The sequence below is a fragment of the Cajanus cajan genome, chromosome 8, assembly GCF_000230855.2.
Source record: "Cajanus cajan strain Asha chromosome 8, NIPB_CcT2T_4, whole genome shotgun sequence".
Classification (NCBI taxonomy): Eukaryota; Viridiplantae; Streptophyta; class Magnoliopsida; order Fabales; family Fabaceae; genus Cajanus; species Cajanus cajan.
In genome coordinates, this window is record NC_138524.1 from 15,549,062 (window position 1) to 15,564,372 (window position 15,311).

Below are 15,311 nucleotides of genomic sequence, written 5' to 3' on the forward strand. Positions count from 1 at the left end.
TATGTTGGGGTAGAGGGTGTCACATTTAGTGGTATCAGAGCAAGTCGATTTTATCAACCGTGTGTGTTATGTGCTTATCATGACTCTGTTGTGTACTCTGACTATGTCTTGTTTGTTGTGTACTATGATGATGATGTTCGTCTTGTGTTGATATTGTTGAGTTTGAGATTGTTAAGTTAGTTTGTAATCAGAGGAATGATAATCATGATAGTGTTAGCCAACTCGAATTATTAGAACCTTGGATGGGAGGTGATATATTGAGTGTACTAAGAGTTTATGATTGGTGAAGTTTCTGACATCTATAGTTATAGCAGGTTGAATCTAAAGGTGGTTGTCTCTTTGGTGAGAGATCGAAATGATGTTAATTCCCTTAAGTGTTATTATTGGTATGTTAATTATTTATGGTTTAGGTAGCATGTGAGTTGTTTTGATTGAGAAAAGTAAGGAGAGACTTGAATGAGAAATTTAGTAGTGAATTTGGAAAAAGTTGAGGTATTTTGTGGCATTAGATATATTGATACATTATTGCTATTTGGTGTCGAAAATATTTTCATTATAGTTTGTTATGATAGTATGAGTATTATATTGACAAAATTTATATTTTGAGGTCTTTATGAAGAATATGGCTTTAGATATTATCTTTTCAATAGAACTAGGATAAGATGAAACAAAAATCTAGAACTTCAAGTTATGACTGCCTTGGTGATTAGAAATTTAGTAAGCACTGAATTTATTAGTGGTGATATTTGAATCTTTAGCTAAAGAGATGATCTCTTGAAAATCTTATGTCTTCATAAAGAGTTGTAGCTTATTCACTTAACTTTCGTTTGAGATAGGTTTGAAATCACTTGGATGAATACAACTCGGTTTGTCAGGTAGATATATGCTATCATGATATTTTGAGTTGTTAGGCATAAAAATAGATTTAAACTAGATTGTCTAAGTATGAATTTGGATTGTATGAGGTGAGTATTTTAGACCATGAAATTTCTTGCGGAGGAAGATTTACCTAAGTTGTGCTTAAATGAGAGATACTTGAGTCAATTAGGAGTCTTGTTTGATAGTTTATATGAAAATTCAGTGAGTAATTTTTTTTAACAGCTGTTCATGGTTTAAACTGCTCTCACTATAAAAATTGCTTTTGCCTTCGTTTCTTTGGTTATTAAGATGTTTCAGTTCACTAGGTTGTTTCTTGCCTACCCTTGGAATCAACCGTAAGGATAATCTATATCAGGAATTCTTGAACCTGTGTATATTTTTAACTACCCAAATCATTTCGTTGCTTACTTCTTTGAATTACTTACTATTACCTTTGACTGAATTGACTAGAAAGGAGTTACATTAGTATGGGATAACAATTGAGGAAGTAGTTTTCAAACTCTTAAGGAAAGATTGACTAGTGTTAATATTACTAGATTTTAGTAAGATTATTGTGATATATAAATATGTCTCTGAAAATAGGTTTAGGAAGAATATTGTGGCAAGAAGAAAAGATAGTAGCTTATGTTTCTAAGAAATTGAAAATTCATGAGAGAAATTACCTTACCCATAACCTTGTTAGCGACTTTGTCATTTATATTAAGATTTGGAGACACTAACTATATGATTCTATGGTTGAGGTATTTAGTGATCATAAGAACCTTAAATATCTTTTGACCAAAGGGGTTGAATACGAGATAAAAGAAATAGTTGAAATTTCTTAAGGAGTAAAATTTTGATCTTATTATTTGGCTAAAGCCATTGTGGTGATTGATGTTTTGAGGAAATCTTTATCTTTCATTATGATTAGAGAGATGAATCTTTTTGGCTCAAATTAGAAATTTAAGTTTGGATTATAAGGTTACTTCTAGTATTGTGAGATTAAGTATGAATAGCGAATGGATTGTTGAAGAAAATTATAGGAGCATAATTAGTTGATTTATTTTGGTAACAAGTTATAAGGCTATAGGTTAAGGTGATGGATATGATTATGACTTGGGTGAAGATGAAATGGTGAAACTTGAGAACTGATATGGATACCGAGTGTACATTATGCTTAGGTACCTGATCTTTAGAATTGATCATAGAAGAGTTTGAATTGGTTGTAGATAGAGTAGTAAAATTAGTGATCTGATATGTGTATCTAATGCTTAGGTGTTGATGTTGTGGCAAATATCTGGATTACAATGATAATCAAATTATTATTTTGATGATTTAAGGATTGAATTTGATTGCAGAATTTAGAAACTTATGCTTGATGTGTAAGATTACCATAGTAGCATTGAATTATTTATGTTGGAAGTAACTAATAGATGAGATTAGAGGAACTAGGAGTTAGATCCTTTATTAGTGACCCAAATAAGCAAGAGATTAGAAAGGACACAGTTGGATGTTTAGTTATAAAACTTGAAAGGACATAAGAGTACTCTTAACATTTATTTAGGAGTTACTAAAATGTATCAGAGTGGCGCAAGGGAAGCGTGATGGTCTAATATGGAAAGCGAAGTAAAGAACTTGAATCAAGGTATGGAGAGTGAGTGGATGGAGTTTTGAGATTTAAGGATAAGTTGTGCATTCCTAGTGTGCTAGAATTTAATAAAGCAATCCTAGAAGAAGGTCATAAGAGTATCTTTAGTATCCATTCAGAAACTACTAAGATGTACCAAAATCTTAAGAAGATATTTTGTGACCTAAGATGAAGAGAGGAGTAAAGCAATTGTATATTTATGGTTAGCATACTAGAAGTTTTTAAGAATCTTGTAGCACTTAGATGCTCCATTTTGGAAGTAAGATGGTGAATAGATAGACCCTAGTGGAAGATTTGTCTAAGACGCTTAAGAAATTGATTTTGTTTGTGTTTAAGTGGATAAATTCGTCAAGATCTTTCCCTAAGCAAATCCTTTGAGGAAATTGATAAAAGTTGTACATCAACAAGGTAGTGATGTTGCATAAGAATTAGAAGTAAGAATGCAAAAAGTTTACCATTGCAAAAATTTCGGGGACGAAATTTCTAAAAGGAGGGGAGAATTGTAACATCCCAAATTTTATTTAATGAAAAGAAATATTTTTTTTATGTATTTATTATGTGAATAAGTATTTTATTTATGTATTTTACTATTTACGTATACGTATTTTACTATTTATGTATACATATTTTTACTATTTATGTATACGTATTTTACTATTTATGTATACGTATTCATGAATAGTATTTTACTATTCATATGAATAGTAATTTTGAAAAAACGTAAGCGCTTACGCAAAACTCAAATTATTTGGATGAATAGTAATTATATTATTATTTTAATGAATAGTGTTTTACTATGTATGCATAGTGAAAGGCTGCGTTTTCAGGGGCTGCGGACGTTTGAAGTTTCAAAATTATAATTAATTTGAATATAATAATGAATAGTGAATAGTGCATAGTAACTTATAATATTATTTTAATGAATAGTGCATAGTGCATAGTAACTTCAAAATTTCTATAAATAGGGACCTAAGGATTTTGAAAATTCATAACTAGAGAGAAGAAAAGTTTAGAGAGAAGGAATTCTAGAGAGATAGAAAGAGAAAATAAGAGAGAAGGTTCTGCCTAGGTTGTGAAAAGAGGAGGAGAATAGAGAAGGTTCTGCTCTAGTTCCGGTTCCGGTTTAAGGAGAAAGAGAGGAGATTCTGCCCAAATTCCTATTTATCCAGGTAAAGGGGGAGTGGGAAACCTTGCTTGGGGGTGTAGAAATAATTGTTAAATAGTCTGTTTGTTGGATTGGCTCCCGATCCCTTGCCTGTTGTTTATTTCTTTGAATATGTATTATTGATGTGTTTTGTTTTATATCTTATTTATTTACATATCAGAATCTGTTATTTGAATGGAAGGCTAAGCCTCCTAAGTATTTATAAATTTGTAATCTATTATTTAAATGGAAGGCTGAGCCTCCTTATTATCTTATATTACCTTTTAAGCTTCCTACTTTACTTAAAAGATCTTAATATATTATTATTGAAAAATATGATACCTAAGCAACCTCTGGACTGTTGGATTGTTGGACTATTGGACTATTGAACTGTTTGGACTGTTGGACTGTTTGGACTGTTGGACTATTGGACTATTAAATTGGATTATTGAAATAATTCTTAATTATGAAATATGAATATGATATGTGTAACATGCTAAAGGTGGAGTCTGTGAATGTATGACATGCATCATATGCACATATTACTCCAGGTGTGCCGCTGAGGCCGCATACCCACGACTAACAAGGTGTACCTTTGGGTCACCCACGATATGCTAACGAGGTGTATGAACACCAATGATAGGTGTACCTTAGGGTCACCGACAATTGTATAGGTGTGCCTTCGGGTCACCAATGATGATATGTGAACTTCCGTATGGCGCCACATGCATACATTAGTGAGTCAAGTCAAGAAAATCATTATACATAAGCATATATGTGAGATTGATTATATATGTGAATTATATTGCGTGTGTGTGCTATTTAACTTTTATTTCTATATCTGCAACTGAGTGAGAAGTTTCTCACTCCCTTGTCATTTTTGTGTATATTTAAATTATGATGCAGATAATTAGCATGAGGCTGAGGATGTTGGTGGTGAAGCTTAGGCTTCTGTTTGGGTTTCGCTCTGATAGGATGTGACATTGGGATTAGCTAGACTTATTGTTAAATTATTATTATTTTTCTTTTGTAATTTTTATGTTATTTATGTTGAAAGTGTGTATTTTTGTCATATTATAATTTTACTAAAAGATTATAAGTTAATTCCTAACTAGGAGGCTCTGCCACCTTTACTGGGATTAATCTATAATCTTTATTTTATTATTTCTTGACAATTTGATACTTACAGTTGAAAATTATGAATGTGCATCTTTTACCCAATGATACTTGAGATAATTATTTTATATTAGACTAAGAAAGAATTTATATATAGATGGTTTATATCTATTGAAATTATGTTGGGGTAGAGGGTGTCACATGAGAGGAGTGGGAGTTGAGAGTATGGGTGTGTGAATAAGGCAAAGGAATGGGTGTGATTGGGGGGAAGTTGAAAAGTTAAGGGGAACATGGGAGAGGAAGTTGAGAAGTTAAGGGGGCATCTGAAGCTTTACGCCGGGCCCACTAAATTATCGCGCCGGGTGCGGTATCAGTAGAATACCAAAGGTCGGCCTTATCTGATATGACGTCGGGCGGTGCCGTTCAGCGCCGGGCATAGTTAGGGTTACAAACGTGTAAGCATTCAATGTGCCCGACATGGCAGATGGGCGCCTGACATAATTAATGTTCAAACCTTCTAGTGATAAATGCGCTGTGCGCGCCAGGCTTAGCTACCCCCTGGAGCACCTAACTTTTAATGCGCCCGGTGCGCCAATAAATGCGTCGGGCTTGGTCGTTCCAGTAGCCATAATGAAGGTTGAGTCGGGTGCAATTTGAAATTGAGCCCGGCGTGGGTGTTGGCAGAGACCAAATGGCTTTAGGTGCGCTGGGCGTGTCTATGTCGTGCCCGGCGTGATTAATTCTATAAAGCTTTCACCTAGGCTTTTCCACTCCTCATACTCCCAACATATTCAACTTAAATCTATCCACTCAAGCATGATTCACACACTTAACACATAATACCAAACACAATAACACAATACAACATACATATCATAAAATATACACAATCACAAAACAAGTCACATAAACGAGTATAGCATATAATTAGAGCACAAGCATACTAAGGGCTAAAACACAAGTGACTGGAAAGCATATAACAACACAGTTCAGAACTCTGGGTTGCCTCCCAGGAAGCGCTTGTTTACTGTCCCGAGCCTGATAAGAAGAGACCTCAAGGGTCTCTGAAAGAAAAGATACAATAGAGTCTTTCGACTTCTCCACCCAAGTAGGGTTTCAACCGCTGTCCATTCACGACCCAGCTCCTTTGTGCCTCCGGATCTTCAATTTCTATGGCACCATAAGGTTTCACCTCCTTAACTCTGAAAGGGCCAGACCACTTTGATCTCAGTTTTCTAGGGAAGAGTTTGAGCCTGGAATTGAACAGAAGCACCGACTGGCCTGCCCTGAACTCTCTCTTCAGATTTTTCTTGTCATGATAGCTCTTGACTTTTTCCTTGTAAAGCTTGGATGATTCATAGGCTTGAAGCCTCAATTCATCAAGAGCATGCAACTCCAACTTCCTCTTCTCACCAGTGTTGAGAGGATCAAAATTCAACAACTTCAAAGCCCAATAAGCTTTGTGCTCCAGTTATACGGGAAGATGGCAAGCTTTCCCATACACCAACTGAAATGGAGTGAGACCAATTAGAGACTTGAAGGCGGTTCTATAAGCCCATAGAGCTTCATCAAGCTTTGTAGACCGGTCCTTCCTTGAAGCTGACACAGTCTTCTCCATAATCCTCTTGATCTCTCTGTTAGAGACCTTAGCTTGCCCATTGGTTTGAGGGTGATAGGCAGTAGCAACCTTATGATGGACTCCATAATGTTCTAGAGCCCTCTCCAACTGAGCATTGCAGAAGTGTGAACCTCCATCACTGATAAGTACCCTGGGGGTGCTAAATCTGCTGAATATGTGCTTCTTGAGAAACTTCACTACTGTTTTGCCATCCGCCTTGGGTGTAGCAATGGCTTCAACCCATTTTGAGACATAGTCCACTGCCACAAGAATGTATTCATTTGTGAAGGAAGAAGGCAGTGGACCAACAAAATCTATGCCCCAGCAATCAAACACCTCAACCTCCTGCATATTCTGTAAGGGCATCTCATGCTTTCTTGTGATTCCTCCGACCCTCTGACAACTGTCACACTACTTGGCATTACTGTGGGCATCTTTGAAGAGTGTCGGCCAGTAAAATCCAGCTTGAAGCACCTTGGCAGCTGTTCTTTCTCCATTGAAGTGCCCTCCATACGGAGAGTTGTGACAGTGCAACAAAATACTCTTGGCCTCCTCTCTTGAGACACACCTCCTCAATAGGCCGTTTGAACCAATCTTGAACAGGTGAGGGTCATCCCATACATAGTAGGTAGCATCACGGAGGAACTTCTTTTTCTGGTGCCATGTGAAATCCTCAAGAATAACTCCAGCTGCCTTGAAGTTTGCTAAGTCCGCAAACCAAGGCCGCTCTTGCACCATGAACAATTTTTCATCAGGGAACTCCTCCAAGATCTCCCTCTCCTTCAGGGTCACCTCATCATTTATGAGCCTTGAGAGGTGGTCAGCAACCAGATTTTCCTTGCCACTCTTGTCTTTTATCTCTAAATCAAACTCTTGAAGCAGAAGAATCCACATTATGAGTCTTGGCTTGGAATCCGGCTTGGTGAGTAAGTACTTAATGGCTGGATGATCTGTGAACACAACCACTTTGGAACCAATCAAAAAGGACCGAAACTTTTCCAATGCAAACACTATGGCTAGCAACTCTTTTTCAGTGGTGGCATAATTAATTTGTGCCTCATTTAAAACCTTGCTAGTATAGTGAATAGCATGAAAAATTTTAGTCCTCCTTTGGCCTAAGACTGCCCCAACCGCATAATCACTAGCATCACACATGAGTTCAAAATCCAGTGTCCAATCTGGTGCAGTGATTATGGGTGCAGAGGTGAGTCTAGCCTTTAAAGTTTCAAAAGCTTTCATACAAGAATCATTGAAACAAAAAATAGTGTCTTTGTTTAGGAGATTGCTTAGGGGTCTGGCTATCATTGAAAAATCTTTTATAAATCGTCTGTAAAAGCTAGCATGCCCTAATAAACTCCTAATACCTTTGACATTAATGGGTGGAGGGAGTTTTTCTATTACTTCCACTTTGGCAGGGTCAACTTCAATGCCCTTGTGAGAGATCTTGTGCCCCAAGACTATCCCCTCAGTCACCATGAAATGACATTTTTCCCAGTTGAGGATAAGGTTGGTCTCCAAGCATCTTCTAAGCACCACGTCAAGATTGGTCAGGCACTCGTCAAATGAAGACCTGAACACAGAGAAATTGTCCATGAAGACCTCAATGCTCTTCTCCACCAAGTCGGAGAATATAGCTAGCATGCATCGTTGAAATGTTGCAGGAGCATTGCACAGTCCAAATGGCATCTTCCGATAAGCAAAGACACCAAAAGGACAAGTGAAAGCGGTCTTCTCCTGATCTTCTGGATCCACCACAATCTGGTTGTAGCCTGAATACCTATCAAGAAAGCAATAATAAGTTTGGTCAGCTAATCTCTCAAGCATCTAATCCATGAATGGGAGTGGAAAATGATCCTTCCTGGTAGCCTTGTTGAGCTTCTGATAATCAATACACATTCTCCACCCCGTGACCGTTCTAGAAGGAATTAGCTCATTCTTCTCATTCTGAGTCACCGTGATGCCACCCTTCTTTGGAACCACTTGCACAGGGCTCACCCATGCACTATCAGAAATGGGGTAGATCATGCCGACATCCAACAGCTTTATCACTTCCTTTTTTACCACCTCCTTCATCACAAGATTAAGCCTCCTCTGTGGTTGAGCAACCGGCTTGTACTCATCCTCCATAAATATCTTATGCATGCAATAGGCTGGGCTAATTCCCTTGAGATCAGAAATAGACCAACCAATTGCCCCTTGATAGAACTTCAAAACTCTCACAAGCTTCTCCTCCTCCAATGTGGATAAGGAACTACTTATGATAACCGGTTTGCTTCCACCTTCTTCTAGAAACACATACTTGAGATGAGAAGGGAGTATTTTCAACTCAAGCTTCGGGGTAATCACCTCCCCTTCCTCCTTCAAATCTTTCATATGTCCTGAATCCGATGTCACCTCCTTATATGAGTCAAGGCTCTTCAAACATGCCTCAATCTCTCTATCTTCTTCCTCATGGAGGTACTCAACCATATTGATTAGGACTTTCTCCAAAGGGGTAGTGAAAGAGATATGTGTTAAGTCTCAATTTTACCTCTTTTTGGATGAGACTTATTGAACGAATTCCACTCATCCTCTGAACCATTGCAATATAATTGTTCTCTTTTTGGTTCTTTTTGTGTGCAGATATAACTAACCCAAATTTAGCTAACAATACCTTAATACACCTCATTTTTTGTGCAGGTATTGAGCTAGGGACTTGAGGATTGAAGACTCTTAGGATTGGAAACCTAAGAAGCTAAGGAGCAGAGAAGAGGTTCTGCGCCGGGCTCAATATAACCCGCGCTGGGCGTGACAAAAATAGAGTATTTCATCTCTGCCAATTATATTGCGCCGGGTGCAAAAAGAATTAAGCCGGGCGCAAAAAGAATTAAGCCGGGTGCAAAAGGAATTGCGCCGGGCTTGTGTTGAGACAGAGAGTGCTTGACTTCTCTTGAAGAACTTGCGCCGGGCGCGAAGAATTGTGCGCTGGGCGCGGAACCCTAATCTGATCTCCCAGGCTCGTATTTGAAGCCATTTTCGGGGATCTTTCTATTCATTCTCACATTGGGCGCCTCCAGGAGCTGCGAAAGGGATTCCCAGGGCTTGGGATCATCCGTGTGCGGATCTTTCCTTTGGTTATTCATCCTCCTTTCATCTCTATTTTGTATTTGCCCTCTTTGTTGAGTGGTTTCACCCATTTTGTGGGGTTAGATGTAGCCAACATACTCTATTATAATCCTTACGTTTTCAATGATATATATATTTGTTGTTTCATTCATTGTTGTGTTTGTTTCTTTGCTTAATGCTTGCTTTGGATTGATCACCCTTTGCATGATTTAAGGTTCCATTGAGTATTGGGAAATACCTTTGAAATTAGTTCTGGAACATATGCCTAGTGGAGATTGTATCTAGGGATAGAGCTTGACCCATTAGTAGTCTTAAACCCTAGCCCGTAATGCGGGTGTAGGTATTGGGTACTCAAGGGATTGATATTCAATATCCGCACCTAGGCTCTTTCTCTAAGGGATTAGGTTTGAGTAAACTATTGGGTTGACTAAGCAATGAATTTAACAAGAGATTAAGGATACATTAGTGTTACGTTTGGTGAAATCTGACCCCCACAGCCTCACAATACCATTATCCCATTTCTACTCTTTCCCATTCTAAAACTAATCTTTTTATAGTTTTAACATTCCAATAGTCATGCTCTTCATCTCACATTTACATGACAAACTATAAATTGGAATTATTCTTTAGTCACGAATAGTCAATAAATGCTTATTTTACCTTCTAATCCCTGTGGATACGATATTTTTACTACTTGAACGGCCGGTATACTTGCCGTGTTTGAGACCGTTGATAGAATTAAACTGATTTACAATTATAACAAAAGTACTTGAACGGAAATCTCAACAAGTTTTTGGCGCCGTTGCCGGGGATTAGAATGACGATTTAGTATTTATAGCTATTTGTGATTTAATCCTTTATTGTTTTTGTTATTTTTTGTTAGCAATGAATTGATGTAGCTAACTTGTGTACTCTAGTCTTTAGCTTTCTCTTGTATGCTAGGTACTATGAACAAGATTGACCAATCCCTCTGAGCAATTGTTGAGCAATCATGAGATTGAGCACAAAGCAAGGAGGAACAAGAGCAACAGGAGGAGAAGGAGAATCAGAGCAATTCAAGTTGGTCACCGTCAGGCTCGGGACAGTAAACAAGCGCTTCCTGGGAGGCAACCCAGAGATCTGAACTGTGTTTTAGATTTTTGTTGCATGTTGTTCTGTGTTATAAGTGTTGTTTTGTATTATGTGTTGTGTTTTGTGTTATATGTTTTGTGGTATATGTTGTTTGTGTTATGTGTTAGTTGTTAGAATCATGTTTGAATGAGTAAATATAGGGTACATCTTGTTTGGAATGTGAGGAATGAGGCAATTCTGTGTCTAGGTGGAAATAAGACCTGATCCTAATTTAAAACCTGGGCAAATTGACCTTTTAAAGTGATTACGCGCTGGGCGTGACTCTTTTGCGCCCGGCCTAGTACTCAATTTTTGGTCTTTGGAACCCACCACGCTGGGCGCGTTTAACGCATGCCCGGCGGATATCAGATTTTGGACCTCGTTGAGTTTTACTGATATGAAGCCCGGCGCATCTGTTTTGCGCCCGGCGCAAAAACATTCCTGATACCTTGTATTTAACTATTTTTCATTCATGTTTCTTTGTGTTCTGTTTGTGTTGCATTGTCTTAGTCCATTTCCGTGTACATGCATTTTGTGCTTAATTTTGGTCTAAGGATATTCTCCATTGTGTTATAGTTGCTTGATCATCACTATGTATACATTTTTGTGCTCACCATTCTTTTTCATGCTTATACTCCGCGACCACTCTTGGTTTCTAGGACTTTCAGGCATATACTGGTTGGCCTGGGGACCAGGCTCCTAAGTTTGGGGGAGTGGAGCTGCTGATGCAGACGGAGCCGTTGATGGTGGAGCAGCCCCTAAAGATGATGATGACCAGACCCCATAGAGGGAAGTATAGGGAGCCTACCTTAGTTTACCTTTGTCTATTGCAAATTATTTTTTGTCTTTTAATTTCAGTATTTTAACTATTTTTATATTTAGTTCTTTTTTGGTGATTACTTTGTTGGTTCTTTTGTGAATAGTCTGCCTTAGCATGGTTTTTAATCTTGTTGATACTTGTTCTGCTTGTGATCGATTCTGGATTATAGTTTGCTTGATGTTTATGGTGTGTGTACCTTAGACATTTTCAAGTCACATTAGATCTTTAGTTCATGACTAGTTGCATACGGGTTTCAATGTTAATCATAGAGCTGAGCTGAGTTTGACAATTTGTGGATGCATAGCCGGGTGAGGTTTGAGCCTAAAACACTTATGAGTGAACTACGCTTAAGTTGCATGATAGACTTTGCTTGAGTTTCCCTGGTGGTTTGCTTATGTTGTGCACTTATATGATCAAGACATTCATACTCCTCTATTTTGTAACCATCTAAGCCAAAAAGCCATCTCCACTCTTCACTTGACCCATACCTTTCTAAGCCTAAACACCACACCTTCCACTTGTCCCAAACCATGAAAAATTAACCATAACCCTTGCTTTGTTTAAGAGAGCAAACTGATGACATCAAATAAGTTTGGGGGAGTTGAAGAATGGGGAATTTTGGGAAGAAGAAAGTATGTGGTCAGCCATTACAAAACAAAATAAATAAATAAATAAAAAAAAACAAAACAAAACAAAAACAAAAATTTTAAGATGCAAAAATGTAAATATGCATCTCATAAAGGCTAATGGCTTGGATCAGGTAAAGGGCATGTGCCAAATTGTTGTAATGGGGTATGGAGAGGAACATCATTGTAAAATCTTATTTGCTCTCTTAAGCTATAGCACCTTCAATCCTTGAAAAACCATAAAACTGCTACCGCTTGACCCTGCTTGACCCAGATTGCCCTAATAAAGACCTTGTGATAAGTGTCTGCATTTGTTTTACCACTGGTTTCATTTGGAAACGAAGAGCAAAGTTGAATTATGTGGCGTGAGTAGTAGATTAGAGAGAAACACTCACCCTGATACACTAGTGTGCATAGAGAGAAACATTTTCCTAGTGAGGATGCATACACAGATAGTCATTACTCTTCTCAGCTCTTTGATCTCTTTTGAAACCTTTGTTTGCACCTTGTCATGTTCTATTGCAATAATTGTGATTGGAAATTCATCTGAGGTTCATGCTTGCGAAAAGAAGATACAAGTGAACTAGGATGTAGAAATTGACTCACTTGCATTGCTTGTTATCTGCTAGATTAATTACCTTTTGCTTGAGGACAAGCAAGGTTCTAAGTTTGGGGGAGTTGTTAAGTCTCAATTTTACCTCTTTTTGGATGAGACTTATTGAACGAATTCCACTCATCCTCTGAACCATTGCAATATAATTGTTCTCTTTTTGGTTCTTTTTGTGTGCAGATATAACTAACCCAAATTTAGCTAACAATACCTTAATACACCTCATTTTTTGTGCAGGTATTGAGCTAGGGACTTGAGGATTGAAGACTCTTAGGATTGGAAACCTAAGAAGCTAAGGAGCTGAGAAGAGGTTCTGCACCGGGGTCAATATAACCCGCGCTGGGCGTGACAAAAACAGAGTATTTCATCTCTGCCAGTTATATTGCGCCGGGTGCAAAAGGAATTAAGCCGGGTGCAAAAAGAATTAAGCCGGGCGCAAAAGGAATTGCGCCGGGCTTGTGTTGAGACAGAGAGTGCTTGACTTCTCTTGAAGAACTTGCGCCGGGCGCGAAGAATTGTGCGCTGGGCGCGGAACCCTAATCTGATCTCCCAGGCTCGTATTTGAAGCCATTTTCGGGGATCTTTCTATTCATTCTCACATTGGGCGCCTCCAGGAGCTGCGAAAGGGATTCCCAGGGCTTGGGATCATCCGTGTGCGGATCTTTCCTTTGGTTATTCATCCTCCTTTCATCTCTATTTTGTATTTGCCCTCTTTGTTGAGTGGTTTCACCCATTTTGTGGGGTTAGATGTAGCCAACATACTCTATTGTAATCCTTACGTTTTCAATGATATATATATTTGTTGTTTCATTCATTGTTGTGTTTGTTTCTTTGCTTAATGCTTGCTTTGGATTGATCACCCTTTGCATGATTTAAGGTTCCATTGAGTATTGGGAAATACCTTTGAAATTAGTTCTGGAACATATGCCTAGTGGAGATTGTATCTAGGGATAGAGCTTGACCCATTAGTAGTCTTAAACCCTAGCCCGTAATGCGGGTGTAGGTATTGGGTACTCAAGGGATTGATATTCAATATCCGCACCTAGGCTCTTTCTCTAAGGGATTAGGTTTGAGTAAACTATTGGGTTGACTAAGCAATGAATTTAACAAGAGATTAAGGATACATTAGTGTTACGTTCGGTGAAATCTGACCCCCACAGCCTCACAATACCATTATCCCATTTCTACTCTTTCCCATTCTAAAACTAATCCTTTTATAGTTTTAACATTCCAATAGTCATGCTCTTCATCTCACATTTACATGACAAACTATAAATTGGAATTATTCTTTAGTCACGAATAGTCAATAAATGCTTATTTTACCTTCTAATCCCTGTGGATACGATATTTTTACTACTTGAACGGCCGGTAAACTTGCCGTGTTTGAGACCGTTGATAGAATTAAACTGATTTACAATTATAACAAAAGTATTCGACAGAAATATCAACAATATGCTTCCTAGTATCTTCAACAAGCCCATCAATGACATCAACCCGGAAGCAACTGCTCTTGTCCTTGGGGTAGTGCATGGCATTAAACACATCAAAATTGACCTCTTCATCATTTACTCTCACCTTAAGCTTCCCATCATCCACATCAATTAGAACTCTTGTCGTCTTCATGAATGGTCAGCTAAGAATGAGAGGTACATCAATGTCCTCTTCAATATCCATCACCACGAGCGGGAAACAAGAAACGGTCCACCTTCACCAGAACATCCTCCACAATGCCATGAGGATACTTCACAGATCGATCAGCCAACTGCAAAGTCATGCGAGTTGGCTTCACTTCCAAACCACCAATCCTCTGAAGCATAGATAAGGGCATAAGATTGATGCTAGCCCCCAAATCAAGTAAAGCCTTCCCAATAGCTAAACTCCCAATAGTGACTGGAAGAGTGAAACTACCAGGGTCCTTGGACTTCGTTGAAAACATCTTCTGAATAATGGCACTACACCCCGCCTCCAATGTAATGGTCTCCTCTTCAAAATACTTTCTCTTCTTGGTGAGGAGCTCTTTCATGAACTTGGCATATGTAGGCATTTGCTCTAATGCCTCGGAGAACGGAATGTTAATTTGCAAGGTCTTGAAAATCTCTAAGAACCGAGCATATTGCCTCTCCTTATCCCTTCTTGAAGGTGCATGAGGATACGGTAAGCTCTTAGTGGGTGGCACCTTCATAATACTCCTCTCCTCCAAGGGTGCTTTGTTTTTGTCTCTACTGACTCCTTCTTTTTCTTTTTCAATCTCTTTCTCTTTCTCATTCTTTTTGGTATTTTCATTTTTCTTCTTATTTTCATCAACCAACTCACTTACTCCACTCCTTCTCAACACTCTTGGGCCCTCCAAGATGATCTCTTCATCAACACTAGCATCATCTTCTGCACTCATATCATTTTTCTCCTTGCTCTCATTTTTCTTCTCATTCTCCTTCACCACAAATTCCCGACCACTTCTTGTAGATACAACATTCAAGTGCCCCTTCAGGTTTTGTTCATGGTTGGCTGAGAAAGAACCTTTTTATTGCTCCGCCAGCTGTGTTGTTATTTGGCCCACCTGTATCTCCAGATTTTTGATTGAAGCATCAGTATTCTTTTGGTTGGACATAGACAATTGCATAAATTGTTGCAATGTGTCTTCCAACTTGGTGGTTCT

The 15,311-nt window shown here is 38.4% G+C and overlaps 1 protein-coding gene and 1 long non-coding RNA gene across 3 annotated transcripts in view; one reads left to right on the forward strand and one right to left on the reverse strand.

The window, feature by feature from the left end:
* Positions 1 to 15,311, reverse strand: part of LOC109792037 (uncharacterized) — a 55,393-nt gene that overhangs the window by 6,426 nt on the left and 33,656 nt on the right. The window lies entirely within an intron of this gene.
* Positions 5 to 4,920, forward strand: LOC145950638 (uncharacterized). The gene is made up of 2 exons (XR_014428445.1): positions 5 to 3,675; positions 4,557 to 4,920. It is a non-coding gene; the product is annotated as an uncharacterized LOC145950638 (long non-coding RNA).